Consider the following 16081-nt stretch of genomic DNA (forward strand, 5'->3'; position numbering starts at 1 on the left):
ACGAGATGTGCATCGGAAACTACTACTGGTCTTCCTGGGAACGATCAAAGCGTAGACTGTTTCAGACATTACTCCCATGCAGGAAAGTGCGCATAGTAACTGTTGTATTCAATCGCGATGCATTTTCTGTGTTTCATCAACACTCTGATGGTCCACAGATTACAGAGTGCCACGAGATGTGCATCGGAAACTATTACTGGTCTTCCCGGGAACGATCAAAGCGTAGACTGTTTCAGACATTACTCCCATGCAGGAAAGTGCGGATGGTGACTGTTGTATTCAATCCCGATGCAATTTCTGTGTTTCATCAACACTCTGATAGTCCACAGATTACAGAATGCCACCAGGTGTGCATCGGAAACTACTACTGGTCTTCCAGGGAACGATCAAAGCGTCGAATGTTTGAGACATACCTCCCATGGAGGAAAGTGCGCATGGTGACTGTTGTATTCAATCGTGAAGCAATTTCTGTGTTTCATCAACACTCTGATAGTCCACAGATTACAGAATGCCACCAGATGTGCATCGGAGACTACTACTGGTCTTCCAGGGAACGATAAAAGCGAAGACTGTTTCAGACATTACTCCCATGCAGGAAAGTGCGCATGGTAACTGTTGTATTCAATCCCGATGCAATTTCTGTGTTTCATCAACACCCTGATAGTCCACAGATTACAGAATGCCACCAGATGTGCATCGGAGACTACTACTGGTCTTCCAGGGAACGATAAAAGCGAAGACTGTTTCAGACATTACTCCCATGCAGGAAAGTGCGCATGGTAACTGTTGTATTCAATCGCGATGCATTTTCTGTGTTTCATCAACACTCTGATGGTCCACAGATTACAGAATGCCACGAGATGTGCATCGGAAACTACTACTGGTCTTCCCGGGAACGATCAAAGCGTAGACTGTTTCAGACATTACTCCCATGCAGGAAAGTGCGCATGGTAACTGTTGTATTCAATCCCGATGCAATTTCTGTGTTTCATCAACACCCTGATACTCCACAGATTACAGAATGCCTCCAGATGTGCATCGGAAACTACTACTGGTCTTCCAGGGAACGATCAAAGCGTAGACTGTTTCAGACATTACTACAATGGAGGAAAGTGCGCATGGTGACTGTTGTATTCAATCCCGATGCAATTTCTGTGTTTCATCAACACTCTGATAGTCCACAGATTACAGAATGCCTCCAGATGTGCATCGGAAACTACTACTGGTCTTCCAGGGAACGATCAAAGCGTAGACAGTTTGAGATATTACTTTTATGGAGGAATGGGCGCATGGTGACTGTTGTATTCAATCCCGATGCAATTTCTGTGTTTCATCAACACACTGATAGTCCACAGATTACAGAATGCCTCCAGATGTGCATCGGAAACTACTACTGGTCTTTCAGGGAACGATCAAAGCGTAAACTCTTTGCGACATTACTCCCATGGAGGAAAGTGCGCATGGTGACTGTTGTATTCAATCCGGATGCAATTTCTGTGTTTCATCAACACTCTGATAGTCCACAGATTACGGAAAGCCTCCAGATGTGCATGGGAAACTACTACTGGTCTTCCACGGATCGATCAAAGCGTAGACTGTTAGAGACATTACTCCCATGGAGTAAGGTGCGCATGGTAACTGTTGTATTCAATCGCGATGCATTTTCTGTGTTTCATCAACACTCTGATGGTCCAGAGATTACAGAATGCCACGAGTTGTGCATCGGAAACTACTACTGGTCTTCCCGGGAACGATAAAAGCGTAGACTGTTTCAGACATTACTCCCAAGCAGGAAAGTGCGGATGGCGAATGTTGTATTCAATCCCGATGCAATTTCTGTGTTTCATCTACACTCTGATAGTCCACAGATTACAGAATGCCTCCAGATGTGCATCGGAAACTACTACTGGACTTTCATGGAACGATCAAAGGGTAAACTCTTTGAGACATTACTCCCATGTAGGAAAGTGCGCATGGTAACTGTTGTATTCAATCCCGATGCAATTTCTGCGTTTCATCAACACTCTGATACTCCACAGATTACAGAATGCCTCCAGATGTGCATCGGAAACTACTACTGTCTTCCAGGGAACGATCAAGGCGTAGACTGTTTGAGACATTACTCCCATGGAGGAATGTGCGCATGGTGACTGTTGTATTCAATCCCGGTGCAATTTCTGAGTTTCATCAATACTCTGATAGTCCACAGATTACAGAATGCCACCAGATGTGCATCGGAAACTACTACTGGTCTTCCAGGGAACGATCAAAGCGTCGACTGTTTGAGACATACCTCCTGTGGAGAAAAGTGCGCATGGTGACTGTTGTATTCAATCGCGAAGCAATTTCTGTGTTTCATCAACACTCTGATAGTCCACAGATTACAGAATGCCTCCAGATGTGCATCGGAAACTACTACTGTCTTCCAGGGAACGATCAAAGCGTAGACTGTTTGAGACATTACTCCCATGGAGGAAAGTGCGCATGGTGACTGTTGTATTCAATCCCGATGAAATTTCTGTGTTTCATCAACACTCTGATAGTCCACAGATTACAGAATGCCTCCAGATGTGCATCGGAAAGTACTACTGGTCTTCCAGGGAACGATCAAAGCGTAGACAGTTTGAGATATTACTTTTATGGAGGAATGGGCGCATGGTGACTGTTGTATTCAATCCCGATGCAATTTCTGTGTTTCATCAACACACTGATAGTCCACAGATTACAGAATGCCTCCAGATGTGCATCGGAAACTACTACTGGTCTTTCAGGGAACGATCAAAGCGTAAACTCTTTGAGACATTACTCCCATGGAGGAAAGTGCGCATGGTGACTGTTGTATTCAATCCCGATGCAATTTCTGTGTTTCATCAACACTCAGATAGTCCACAGATTACAGAATGCATCCAGATGTGCATCGGAAACTACTAGTGGTCTTCCAGGGAACGATCAAAGCGTAGACTGTTTGGGACATTACACCCATGGAGGAAAGTGCGCATGGTGACTGTTGTATTCAATCCCGATGTAATTTCTGTGTTTCATCAACACACTAATAGTCCAAAGATTACAGAATGCTTCCAGATGTGCATCGGAAACTGCTACTGGTCTTCCAGGGAACGATCAAAGCGTAAACTCTTTGAAACATTACTGCCATGGAGGAAAGTGCGCATGGTGATTGTTGCATTCAATCCCGATGCAATTTCTGTGTTTCATCAACACTCTGATAGTCCACAGATTACAGAATGCATCCAGATGTTAATCGGAAACTACTACTGGTCTTCCAGGGAAGGATCAAAGCGTAGACTGTTTGCGACATTACTCCCATGGAGGAAAGTGCGCATGGTGACTGTTGTATTCAATCCAGATGCACTTTCTGTGTTTCATCAACACTCTGATAGTCCACAGATTACGGAAAGCCTCCAGATGTACATCGGAAACTACTACTGGTCTTCCAGGGATCGATCAAAGCGTAGACTGTTAGAGACATTACTCCCATGGAGTAAAGTGCGCATGGTGACTGTTGTATTCAATCCCGATGCAATTTCTGTGTTTCATCAACACTCTGATACTCCACAGATTACAGAATGCCTCCAGATGTTAATCGGAAACTGCTACTGGCCTTCCAATGAACGATCAAAGCGTAGACTGTTTGGGACATTACTCCCATGGAGGAATGTGCGCATCGTGACTGTTGTATTGAATCCCGATGCAGTATCTGTGTTTCATCAACACTCTGATAGTCCACAGATTACAGAATGCCTCCAGATGTGCATCGGAAACTACTACTGGTCTTTCAGGGAACGATCAAAGCGTAAACGCTTTGAGACATTACTCCCATGGAGGAAAGTGCGCATGGTAACTGTTGTATTCAATCGCGATGCATTTTCTGTGTTTCATCAACACTCTGATGGTCCACAGATTATAGAATGCCACGAGATGTGCATCGGAAACTACTACTGGTCTTCCCGGGAACGGTCAAAGCGTAGACTGTTTCAGACAATACTCCCAAGCAGGAAAGTGCGGATGGTGACTGTTGTATTCAATCCCGATGCAATTTCTCTGTTTCATCAACACTCTGATACTCCACAGATTACAGAATGCCTCCAGACGTGCATCGGAAACTACTACTGGTCTTCCAGGGAACGATCAAAGCTTAGACTGTTTGAGACATTACACCCATGGAGGAAAAATGCGCATGGTAACTGTTGTATTCAATCCCGATGCAATTTCTGTGTTTCATCAACACTCTGATAGTCCACAGATTACAGAATGCCTCCAGATGTGCATCGGAAACTACTACTGGTCTTCCAGGGAACGATCAAAGCGTAGACTGTTTGAGATATTACTTTTATGGAGGAATGTGCGCATGGTGACTGTTGTATTGAATCCCGATGCAATCTCTCTATTTCATCAACACTCTGATACTCCACAGATTACAGAATGCCTCCAGATGTGCATCGGAAACTACTACTGGTCTTCCAGGGAACGATCAAAGCTTAGACTGTTTGAGACAACACACATGGAGGAAAGTGCGCATGGTAACTGTTGTATTCAATCCCGATGCCATTTCTGTGTTTCATCAACACTCTGATAGTCCACAGATTACAGAATGCCTCCAGATGTGCATCGGAAACTACTACTGGTCTTTCAAGGAACGATCAAAGCGTAAACTCTTTGAGACATTACTCCCATGGAGGAAAGTGCGCATGGTAACTGTTGTATTCAATCCCGATGCAATTTCTGTGTTTCATCAACACTCTGATACCTCACAGATTACAGAATGCCTCCAGATGTGCATCGGAAACTACTACTGGTCTTCCAGGGAACGATCAAAGCGTAGACTGTTTGGGACATTACACCCATGGAGGGAAGTGCGCATGGTGACTGTTGTATTCAATCCCGATGCAATTTCTGTGTTTCATCAACACTCTGATAGTCCACAGATTACAGAATGCATCCAGATGTGCATCGGAAACTACTACTGGTCTTCCAGGGAACGATCAAAGCGTAGACTGTTTGGGACATTACACCCATGGAGGAAAGTGCGCATGGTGACTGTTGTATTCAATCCCGATGCAATTTCTGTGTTTCATCAACACTCTGATAGTCCACAGATTACAGAATGCATCCAGATGTGCATCAGAAACTACTACTGGTCTTCCAGGGAACGATCAAAGCGTAGACTGTTTGAGACATTACTTTTATGAAGGAATGTGCTCATGGTGACTGTTGTATACAATCCCGATGCAATTTCTGTGTTTCATCAACACACTAATAGTCCAAAGATTACAGAATGCCTCCAGATGTGCATCGGAAACTGCTACTGGTATTCCAGGGAACGATCAAAGCGTAAACTCTTTGAAACATTACTGCCATGGAGGAAAGTGCGCATGGTGACTGTTGTATTCAATCCCGACACAATTTCTGTGTTTCATCAACACTCTGATAGTCCACAGATTACAGAATGCATCCAGATGTTAATCGGAAACTACTACTGGTCTTCCAGGGATCGATCAAAGCGTAGACTGTTTGAGACATTACTCCCATGGAGGAAAGTGCGCATGGTAACTGTTGTATTCAATCCCGATGCAATTTCTCTGTTTCATCAACACTCTGATACTCCACGGATTACAGAATGCCTCCAGATATGCATCGGAAACTACTACTGGTCTTCCAGGGAACGATCAAAGCTTAGACTGTTTGAGACATTACACCCATGGAGGAAAGTGCGCATGGTAACTGTTGTATTCAATCCAGATCCAATTTCTGTGTTTCATCAACACTCTGATACTCCACAGATTACAGAATGCCTCCAGATGTGCATCGGAAACTACTACTGGTCTTCCAGGGAACGATCAAAGCGTAGACTGTTTCAGACATTACTACCATGGTGGAAAGTGCGCATGGTGACTGTTGTATTCAATCCCGATGCAATATCTGTGTTTCATCAACACACTGATAGTCCACAGATTTCAGAATGCCTCCAGATGTGCATCGGAAACTGCTACTGGTCTTCCAGGGAACGATCAAAGCGTAAACTCTTTGAAACATTACTCCCATGGAGGAAAGTGCGCATGGTGACTGTTGTATTCAATCCTGATGCAATTTCTGTGTTTCATCAACACTCTGATAGTCCACAGATTACAGAATGCCACCAGATGTTAATCGGAAACTACTACTGGTCTTCCAGGGAACGATCAAAGCGTAGACTGTTTGGGACATTACTCCCATGGAGGAAAGTGCGCCTGGTGACTGATATATTCAATCCCGATGCAATTTCTGTGTTTCATCAACACTCTGATAGTCCACAGATTACAGAATGCCTCCAGATGTTAATCGGAAACTGCTACTGGTCTTCCAATGAACGATCAAAGCGTAGACTGTTTGGGACATTACTCCCATGGAGGAAAGTGCGCATGGTGACTGTTGTATTCAATCCCGATGCAATTTCTGTGTTTCATCAACACTCTGATAGTCCTCAGATTACAGAATGCCTCCAGATGTGCATCGGAAACTACTACTGATCTTCCAGGGAACGATCAAAGCGTAGACTGTTTGAGATATTACTTTTATGGAGGAATGTGCGCATGGTGACTGTTATATTGAATCCCGATGCAATATCTGTGTCTCATCAACACTCTGATAGTCCACAGATTACAGAATGCCTCCTGATGTGCATCGGAAACTACTACTGGTCTTGCAGGGAACGATCAAAGCGTAAACTCCTTGAGTCATTACTCCCATGCAGGAAACTGCGCATGGTAACTGTTGTATTCAATCGCGATGCATTTTCTGTGTTTCATCAACACTCTGATGGTCCACAGGTTACAGAATGCCACGAGATGTGCATCGGAAACTACTACTGGTCTTCCCGGGAACGGTCAAAGCGTAGACTGTTTCAGATATTACTCCCATGCAGGAAAGTGCAGATGGTGAGAGTTGTATTCAATCCCGATGCAATTTCTGTGCCTCATCAACACTCTGATACTCCACAGATTACAGAATGCCTCCAGATGTGCATCGGAAACTACTACTGGTCTTCCAGGGAACGATCAAAGCTTAGACTGTTTCAGACATTACTCCCATGGAGGAAAGTGCGCATGGTAACTGTTGTATTCAATCCCGATGCAATTTCTGTGTTTCATCAACACACTGATAGTCCACAGATTACAGAATGCCTCCAGATGTGCATCGGAAATTACTACTGGTCTTTCAGGGAACGATCAAAGCGTAAACTCTTTGAGACATTACTCCCATGGAGGAAAGTGCGCATGGTAACTGTTTATTCAATCCCTATGCAATTTCTGTGTTTCATCAACACTCTGATACTCCACAGATTACAGAATGCCTCCAGATGTGCATCGGAAACTACTACTGGTCTTCCAGGGAACGATCAAAGCGTAGACTGTTTGAGACATTACACCCATGGAGGAAAGTGCGCATGGTGAGTGTTGTATTCAATCCCGATGCCATTTCTGTGTTTCATCTACACTCTTATAGTCCACAGATTACAGAATGCATCCAGACGTTAATCGGAAACTACTACTGGTCGTCCAGGGAACGATCAAAGCGTAGACTCTTTGAGACATTACTCCCATGGAGGAAACTGCGCAAGGAGACTGTTGTATTCAATCGCGATGCAATTTCTGTGTTTCATCAACACTCTGATAGTCCACAGATTACAGAATGCCTCCAGATGTGCATCGGAAACTACTACTGATCTTCCAGGGAACGATCAAAGCGTAGATTGTTTGAGATATTACTTTACTGAGGAATGTACGCATGGTGACTGTTGTATTGAATCCCGATGCAATATCTGTGTTTCATCAACACTCTGATAGTCCACAGATTACAGAATGCCTCCAGAGGTGCATCGGAAACTATTACTGGTCTTTCAGGGAACGATCAAAGCGTAAACTCTTTGAGACATTACTCCCATGGAGGAAAGTGCGCATGGTAACTGTTGTATTCAATCGCGATGCATTTTCTGTGTTTCATCAACACTCCGATGGTCCACAGATTACAGAATGCCACGAGATGTGCATCGGAAACTACTACTGGTCTTCCCGGGAACGGTCAAAGCGTAGACTGCTTCAGACATTACTCCCATGCAGGAAAGTGCAGATGGTGACTGTTGTATTCAATCCCGATGCAATTTCTGTGTTTCATCAACACTCTGATACTCCACAGATTACAGAATACCTCCAGATGTGCATCGGAAAGTACTACTGGTCTTCCAGGGAACGATCAAAGCTTAGACTGTTTGAGACATTACTCCCATGGAGGAAAGTGCGCATGGTAACTGTTGTATTCAATCCCGATGCAATTTCTGTGTTTCATCAACACACTGATAGTCCTCAGATTACAGAATGCCTCCAGATGTTAATCGGAAACTACTACTGGTCTTCCAGGGAACGATCAAAGCGTAGACTGTTAGAGAAATTACGTTTATGAAGGAATGTGCCCATGGTGACTGTTGTATTCAATCCCGATGCAATTTCTGTGTTTCATCAACACACTAATAGTCCACAGATTACAGAATGCCTCCAGATGTGCATCTGAAACTGCTACTGGTCTTCCAGGGAACGATCAAAGCGTAAAGTCTTTGAAGCATTACTGCCATGGAGGAAAGTGCGCATGGTGACTGTTGTATTCAATCCCGATGCAATTTCTGTGTTTCATCAACACTCTGATAGTCCACAGATTACAGAATGCATCCAGATGTTAATCGGAAACTACTACTGGTCTTCCAGGGAACGATCAAATCGTAGACTGTTTGCGCCCTTACTCCCATGGAGGAAAGTGCGCATGGTGACTGTTGTATTCAATCCCGATGCAATTTCTGTGTTTCATCAACACTCTGATAGTCCACAGATTACGGAAAGCCTCCAGATGTGCATCGGAAACTAGTACTGGTCTTCCATAGATCAATCAAAGCGTAGACTGTTAGAGACATTACTCCCATGGAGTAAAGTGCGCATGGTGACTGTTATATTCAATCCCGATGCAATTTCTGTGTTTCATCAACACTCTGATAGTCCACAGACTAGAGAATGCCTCCAGATGTGCAATTGAAACTACTACTGGTCTTCCAGGGAACGATCAAAGCGTAGACTGTTTGAGACATTACTCCCATGGAGGAAACTGCGCATGGAGACTGTTGTATTCAATCGCGATGCAATTTCTGTGTTTCATCAACACTCTGATAGTCCACAGATTACAGAATGCCTCCAGATGTTAATCGGAAGCTTCTACTGGTCTTCCAATGAACGATCAAAGCGTAGACTGTTTGGGACATTACTCCCATGGAGGAAAGTGCGCATGGTGACTGTTGTATTCATTCCCGATGCAATTTCTGTGTTTCATCAACACTCTGATAGTCCACAGATTACAGAATGCCTCCAGATGTGCATCGGAAACTACTACTGATCTTCCAGGGAACGATCAAAGCGTAGATTGTTTGAGATATAACTTTTATGGAGGAATGTGCGCATGGTGACTGTTGTATTGAATCCCGATGCTATATCTGTGTTTCATCAACACTCTGATAGTCCACAGATTTCAGAATGCCTCCAGATATTCATCGGAAACTGCTACTAGTCTTCCAGGGAACGATCAAAGCGTAAACTTTTTGAAACATTACTCCCATGGAGGAAAGTGCGCATGGTGACTGTTGTATTCAATCCTGATGCAATTTCTGTGTTTCATCAACACTCTGATAGTCCACAGATTACAGAATGCCACCAGATGTTAATCGGAAACTACTACTGGTCTTCCAGGGAACGATCAAAGCGTAGACTGTTTGGGCCATAACTCCCATGGAGGAAAGTGCGCCTGGTGACTGATGTATTCAATCCCGAAGCAATTTCTGTGTTTCTTCAACACTCTGATAGTCCACAGATTACGGAAAGCCTCCAGATGTGCATCGGAAACTACTACTGGTCGTACAGGGAACGATCAAAGCGTAGACTGTTAGAGACATTACTCCCATTGAGTAATGTGCGCACGGTGACTGTTGTATTCAATCCCGATGCAATTTCTGTGTTTCATCAACACTCTGATAGTCCTCAGATTACAGAATGCCTCCAGATGTTAATCGGAAACTACTACTGGTCTTCCAGGGAACGATCAAAGCGTAGACTGTTAGAGAAATTACGTTTATGAAGGAATGTGCCCATGGTGACTGTTGTATTCAATCCCGATGCAATTTCTGTGTTTCATCAACACACTAATAGTCCACAGATTACAGAATGCCTCCAGATGTGCATCTGAAACTGCTACTGGTCTTCCAGGGAACGATCAAAGCGTAAAGTCTTTGAAGCATTACTGCCATGGAGGAAAGTGCGCATGGTGACTGTTGTATTCAATCCCGATGCAATTTCTGTGTTTCATCAACACTCTGATAGTCCACAGATTACAGAATGCATCCAGATGTTAATCGGAAACTACTACTGGTCTTCCAGGGAACGATCAAATCGTAGACTGTTTGCGCCCTTACTCCCATGGAGGAAAGTGCGCATGGTGACTGTTGTATTCAATCCCGATGCAATTTCTGTGTTTCATCAACACTCTGATAGTCCACAGATTACGGAAAGCCTCCAGATGTGCATCGGAAACTAGTACTGGTCTTCCATAGATCAATCAAAGCGTAGACTGTTAGAGACATTACTCCCATGGAGTAAAGTGCGCATGGTGACTGTTATATTCAATCCCGATGCAATTTCTGTGTTTCATCAACACTCTGATAGTCCACAGACTAGAGAATGCCTCCAGATGTGCAATTGAAACTACTACTGGTCTTCCAGGGAACGATCAAAGCGTAGACTGTTTGAGACATTACTCCCATGGAGGAAACTGCGCATGGAGACTGTTGTATTCAATCGCGATGCAATTTCTGTGTTTCATCAACACTCTGATAGTCCACAGATTACAGAATGCCTCCAGATGTTAATCGGAAGCTTCTACTGGTCTTCCAATGAACGATCAAAGCGTAGACTGTTTGGGACATTACTCCCATGGAGGAAAGTGCGCATGGTGACTGTTGTATTCATTCCCGATGCAATTTCTGTGTTTCATCAACACTCTGATAGTCCACAGATTACAGAATGCCTCCAGATGTGCATCGGAAACTACTACTGATCTTCCAGGGAACGATCAAAGCGTAGATTGTTTGAGATATAACTTTTATGGAGGAATGTGCGCATGGTGACTGTTGTATTGAATCCCGATGCTATATCTGTGTTTCATCAACACTCTGATAGTCCACAGATTACAGAATGCCTCCAGATGTGCATCGGAAACTACTACTGGTTTTTCAGGGAACGATCAAAGCGTAAACTCTTTGAGACATTACTCCCATGGAGGAAAGTGCGGATGGTAAATGTTGTTTTCAATCGCGATGCATTTTCTGTGTTTCATCAACACTCTGATGTTCCACAGGTTACAGAATGCCACGAGATGTGCATCGGAAACTACTACTGGTCTTCCCGGGAACGGTCAAAGCGTAGACTGCTTCAGACATTACTCCCATGCAGGAAAGTGCGGATGGTGACTGTTGTATTCAATCCCGATGCAATTTCGGTGTTTCATCAACACTCTGATACTCCACAGATTACAGAATGCCTCCATATGTGCATCGGAAACTACTACTGGTCTTCCAGGGAAGGATCAAAGCGTAGACTGTTTGAGACATTACTTTTATGAAGGAATGTGCTCATGGTGACTGTTGTATTCAATCCCGATGCAATTTCTGTGTTTCATCAACACACTGATAGTCCACAGATTTCAGAATGCCTCGAGATGTTCATCGGAAACTGCTATTGGTCTTCCAGGGAACGATCAAAGCGTAAACTTTTTGAAACATTACTCCCATGGAGGAAAGTGGGCATGGTGACTGTTGTATTCAATCCTGATGCAATTTCTGTGTTTCATCAACACTCTGATAGTCCACAGATTACAGAATGCCACCAGATGTTAATCGGAAACTACTACTGGTCTTCCAGGGAACGATTAAAGCGTAGACTGTTTGGGACATAACTCCCATGGAGGAAAGTGCGCCTGGTGACTGATGTATTCAATCCCGATGCAATTTCTGTGTTTCATCAACACTCTGATAGTCCACAGATTATGGAAAGCCTCCAGATGTGCATCGGAAACTACTACTGGTCGTACAGGGAACGATCAAAGCGTAGACTGTTAGAGACATTACTCCCATTGAGTAATGTGCGCACAGTGACTGTTGTATTCAATCCCTATGCAATTTCTGTGTTTCATCAACACTCTGATACGCCACAGACTACAGAATGCCTCCAGATGTGCATCGGAAACTATTACTGGTCTTCCAGGGAACGATCAAAGCGTAGACTGTTTGAGACATTACACCCATGGAGGAAAGTGCGCATGGTGACTGTTGTATTCAATCCCGATGCCATTTCTGTGTTTCATCAACACTCTGATAGTCCACAGACTACAGAATGCATCCAGATGTGCATCGGAAACTACTACTGGTCTTCCAGGGAACGATCAAAGCGTAGACTGTTTGAGACATTACGTTTATGAAGGAATGTGCCCATGGTGACTGTTGTATTCAATCCCGATGCAATTTCTGTGTTTCATCAACACACTAATAGTCCACAGATTACAGAATGCCTCCAGATGTGCATCTGAAACTGCTACTGGTCTTCCAGGGAACGATCAAAGCGTAAAGTCTTTGAAGCATTACTGCCATGGAGGAAAGTGCGCATGGTGACTGTTGTATTCAATCGCGATGCAATTTCTGTGTTTCATCAACACTCTGATAGTCCACAGATTACAGAATGCCTCCAGATGTTAATCGGAAGCTTCTACTGGTCTTCCAATGAACGATCAAAGCGTAGACTGTTTGGGACATTACTCCCATGGAGGAAAGTGCGCATGGTGACTGTTGTATTCATTCCCGATGCAATTTCTGTGTTTCATTAACACTCTGATAGTCCACAGATTACAGAATGCCTCCAGATGTGCATCGGAAACTACTACTGATCTTCCAGGGAACGATCAAAGCGTAGATTGTTTGAGATATAACTTTTATGGAGGAATGTGCGCATGGTGACTGTTGTATTGAATCCCGATGCTATATCTGTGTTTCATCAACACTCTGATAGTCCACAGATTACAGAATGCCTCCAGATGTGCATCTGAAACTACTACTGGTCTTTCAGGGAACGATCAAAGCGTAAACTCTTTGAGACATTACTCCCATGGAGGAATGTGCGGATGGTAAATGTTGTATTCAATCGCGATGCATTATCTGTGTTTCATCAACACTCTGATGGTCCACAGGTTACAGAATGCCACGAGATGTGCATCGGAAACTACTACTGGTCTTCCCGGGAACGGTCGAAGCGTAGACTGCTTCATACATTACTCCCATGCAGGAAAGTGCGGATGGTGACTGTTGTATTCAATCCCGATGCAATTTCTGTGTCTCATCAACACTCTGATACTCCACAGATTACAGAATGCCTCCAGATGTGCATCGGAAACTACTACTGGTCTTCCAGGGAACGATCAAAGCTTAGACTGTTTGAGACATTACTCCCATGGAGGAAAGTGCGCATGGTAACTGTTGTATTCAATCCCGATGCAATTTCGGTGTTTCATCAACACTCTGATACTCCACAGATTACAGAATGCCTCCACATGTGCATCGGAAATTACTACTGGTCTTCCAGGGAACGATCAAAGCGTAGACTGTTTCAGACATTACTACCATGGAGGAAAGTGCGCACGGTGACTGTTGTATTCAATCCCGATGCAATTTCTGTGTTTCATCAACACACTGATAGTCCACAGATTTCAGAATGCCTCCAGATGTGCATCGGAAACTGCTACTGGTCTTCCAGGGAACGATCAAAGCGTAAACTTTTTGAAACATTACTCCCATGGAGGAAAGTGGGCATGGTGACTGTTGTATTCAATCCTGATGCAATTTCTGTGTTTCATCAACACTCTGATAGTCCACAGATTACAGAATGCCACCAGATGTTAATCGGAAACTACTACTGGTCTTCCAGGGAACGATTAAAGCGTAGACTGTTTGGGACATAACTCCCATGGAGGAAAGTGCGCCTGGTGACTGATGTATTCAATCCCGATGCAATTTCTGTGTTTCATCAACACTGTGATAGTCCACAGATTACGGGAAGCCTCCAGATGTGCATCGGAAACTACTACTGGTCGTACAGGGAACGATCAAAGCGTAGAATGTTAGAGACATTACTCCCATTGAGTAATGTGCGCACGGTGACTGTTGTATTCAATCCCGATGCAATTTCTGTGTTTCATCAACACTCTGATAGTCCTCAGATTACAGAATGCCTCCAGATGTTAATCGGAAACTACTACTGGTATTCCAGGGAACGATCAAAGCGTAGACTGTTAGAGACATGACTCCCATGGTGGAAAGTGCGCAAGGTGACTGTTGTATTCAATCCCGATGCAATTTCTGTGTTTCATCAACACTCTGATAGTCCACAGATTACGGAAAGCCTCCATATGTGCATCGGAAACTACTACTGGTCTTCCAGGGAACGATCAAAGCATAAACTCTTTGAAACATTACGCCCATGGAGCAAAGTGCGCATGGTGACAGTTGAATTCAATCCCGATGCAATTTCTGTGTTTCATCAACACTCTGATAGTCCACAGATTACAGAATGCCACCAGATGTGCATCGGAATCTACTACTGGTCTTCCAGGGAACGATCAAACCGTCGACTCTTTGAGAATTACTCACATGGAGGAAAGTGCGCACGGTAACTGTTGTATTCAATCCCGATGCAATTTCTGTGTTTCATCAACACTCTGATAGTCCACAGATTACAGAAAGCCTCCAGATGTGCATCGGAAACTACTACTGGTCTTCCAGGGAACGATCAATGCGTAGACTGTTAGAGACATTACTCCCAAGGAGGAAAGTGCGCATGGTAACTGCTGTATTCAATCCCGATGCAATTTCTGTGTTTCATCAACACTCTGATAGTCCTCAGGTTACAGAATGCCTCCAGATTTTAATCGGAAACTACTACTGGTCTTCCAGGAAACGATCAAAGCGTAGACTTTTTCAGACATTACTAACATGCAGGAAAGTGCGGATGATGATTGTTTTATTCAATCCCGATGCAATTTCTGTGTTTCATCAACACTCTGATAGTCCACAGATTACGGAAAGCCTCCATATGTGCATCGGAAACTACTACTGGTCTTCCAGGGAACGATCAAAGCGTAGACTGTTAGAGACATTACTCCCATTGAGTAATGTGTGCATGGTGACTGTTGTATTCAATCCCGATTCAATTTCTGTGTTTCATCAACACTCAGATAGTCCACAGATTACAGAATGCCACGAGATGTGCATCGGAAACTACTACTGGTCTTCCCGGGAACGATCAAAGCGTAGACTGTTTCAGACATTACTAACATGCAGGAAAGTGCAGATGGTGATTGTTTTATTCAATCCCGATGCAATTTCTGTGTTTCATCAACAATCTGATAGTATACAGATTACAGAATGCCACCAGATGTGCATCGGAAACTACTACTGGTCTTCCATTGAACGATCAAAGCGTCGACTGAGACATACCTCCCGTGGAGGAAAGTGCACATGGTGACTGTTGTATTCAATCCCGAAGCAATTTCTGTGTTTAATCAACACTTTGATAGTCCACAGATTACAGAATGCCACCAGATGTGCATCGGAAACTACTACTGGTCTTCCAGGGAACGATCAAAGCGTAGACTGCTTGAGACATTACTCCCATGGAGGAAAATGGGCATGGTGACTGTTGTATTCAATCCCGTTGCAATTTCTGTGTTTCATCAACACTCTGATAGTCCACAGATTACAGAATGCCTCCAGATGTGCATCGGAAACTACTACTGGTCTTCCAGGGAACGATCAAAGCGTAGACTGTTTGAGACATAACATTTATGGAGGAATGATGTCATGGTGACTGTTGTATTCAATCCCGATGTAATTTCTGTGTTTCATCAACACTCTGATAACCCGCAGATTACAGAATCCCTCCAGATGTGCATCGGT

The sequence above is a fragment of the Schistocerca gregaria genome, unplaced genomic scaffold, assembly GCF_023897955.1.
Source record: "Schistocerca gregaria isolate iqSchGreg1 unplaced genomic scaffold, iqSchGreg1.2 ptg000131l, whole genome shotgun sequence".
NCBI lineage: Eukaryota > Metazoa > Arthropoda > Insecta > Orthoptera > Acrididae > Schistocerca > Schistocerca gregaria.